The 2,500-nt window shown below is 28.0% G+C and overlaps 1 long non-coding RNA gene across 1 annotated transcript in view; it reads left to right on the forward strand.

The window, feature by feature from the left end:
• LOC149131281 (uncharacterized) overlaps nucleotides 1–2,500 on the forward strand; it is a 64,793-nt gene that overhangs the window by 36,223 nt on the left and 26,070 nt on the right. The window lies entirely within an intron of this gene.

The raw sequence follows: 2,500 nt of genomic DNA on the forward strand, positions 1-2,500 counted from the left end.
TACAATTTTCGTATATGTGTGAATGTATGTTATATATATATATATATATATATATATATATATATATATATACATACATACACATTCATTTAGAGATTGAGACACCTTTCGTCAGGTAGGTAGTAGTAAAGAGATTTTCAATACAAATTTTTACCTAAATATATAGAGACACGTCCGGAAGGAGGTGGGGCGACGAATTCCCATATCTATCAGTGCACATATAGACGCTAAAAACACCATACAACCATAAACATATAGATACATATATATGTATGTATATATATGTGTAATTTATATATATATATATATATATGTGCAATTAATATATATACACATATATATATATATGTATGTAATTTATATATATATATATATATATATATGTAGCTATATTTGTGTGTGCATGAGTGTTTATGCAAGTATGACTATAACAGGAATAAAATATCTATAGCGAGTTCTCTTCTGTGGCAAACTCATAATAAACGCTGATATTGGATATCTTCATATGTTTTCAATCAATATACACAAAATCAAATAACATTTCTATTGCTATCTTATGAGCGATTCAGACATATTGCTTGGTATAAAGCTTGTCTTTATCACCAGTTTACAAGCCGCAACCATATCTATCGCCATCTTATATTTATCAAACCTGCATATGAACTTTTGCACATATGCATAGCTGCATACAAATGAAAATATGTACATATATATATATATATATATGATATATATATGAGTGTGTCTATGTTTGTCTCAGTGTGTATGTGTGCATGTGTGTGTTTCCGTGAGTATATGCGTGCTTGCTTCTGTGACTGTGCATCTGTGTGTTTGAGTGTGTGTACGCATATATATATATATGTGTGTGTGTGTATGTATGTATGTATGTGTATACATATATTTATATATAATGTATACATATGTACATGTTTATGTGTAATGTTTATATATATCAATATATGCGACAGTACGTTAGACAGGTTATCCTATAACATATATATAACAAAATAAGATTAACAATAAATGGAATTGCTTATATATATATATATATATATATATATATATATATATATGCATCAATATATGTATATTCATATATACTTCAAATATATGTTTGTAAAATATATATATATATGTTTGTGTGCTAAGGCTGTGTGTTATGGGAGGCGAATGTATTTAAATGTAGTAAGACCTTCTAAGACGCGAAAGTTCAAAGGAAGAATATAAAGAGATTTATTATACAATGAATAATATGACGTGTGACGTCAGTGTTCGTACGAGACCAGAGAAAAATATTTATGTAAGAGTCAGCTCCAGAGTGTGAGAGAGAAGGGCAGAACGTGAGAGAGAGAGTGAGAGTGAGGGAGAGAGTCGTAAAGTATATGAGGGAAAGCAACAGGGAGCAAGTAGGATATGTGAGAGGAATGGATAAACATGCATGTATATATATATATAGGTATATGAGACTGCATGTGAACGTTTGAATGTGTGTTTGTGTCTAATATACCTGGCCTCATATATATACATACATATCTATATATATATCTATATCTATATCTATATATATATATATATATATATATATATATATATATATGTATGTATGTATGTATGTATGTATGTATGTATGTATGTATATGTATGTATATATATGTAAGGTATCTATATATCTATACATGTATATATGTATATGTATATATGTGCATGTTTTTTTTGTATATATAAGCACACAAATATAGTATATGTACATATATAGGTATGTATTTATATAACTAAATGTAATACAAGTTATATATATATATATATATATATATATATACATAAATATATGGAAATATATTTATATATACATATATTTGGATGTGTATATATATGTATATATGTGTGTGTATGTGTGTTTATATATTTATGTCTGCATATATATATATATATATATATATATATATATATATATATATATATATAGCCGTGTGATAGAGTGAATCAAAAACAATAAGTAGCTAAGTCAGAAAATGTAATAGGATGCTAGAGAACCATAGCGTTTGTAGAAATATGCATGATACAACACTAGATGAGAAATATGGATGGATGGTCATCTGTCCGGATTCCACTTCCCTCTTTCGCCGACGAGACTTAAATTAATGTATTTTGGTTTCGAGAATATCATAGAATTGTTTTTTTGCTTTTTCCAAATGTTTTAGTCAGATATCGAATAATATAAAGGTGTATAGAACATTATTGCCAGAAGGAAGTTTGGCATCCGATGAAGATGATGATGAGAAGGAGGAGGACGACGAAAAGGAGAAAGTGAACGAGCAGGTTTACTTATGGTGGGTGTCATGAACAAGCTGATGATAACCTCAAAACTTTGTAACATAAACCAACTTCTTTAAAGTAGAGTGCAAGTTTTAAAAAAACACCAAAGCATGCGCGGTTGTGGTGTATGTATAATTGAATGTCAATCATTGTATACATACATATATATATATATATATATATA

Source organism: Octopus bimaculoides, chromosome 23, assembly GCF_046866305.1.
Source record: "Octopus bimaculoides isolate indiv1 chromosome 23, ASM4686630v1, whole genome shotgun sequence".
In the NCBI taxonomy this organism is placed as follows: Eukaryota; Metazoa; Mollusca; class Cephalopoda; order Octopoda; family Octopodidae; genus Octopus; species Octopus bimaculoides.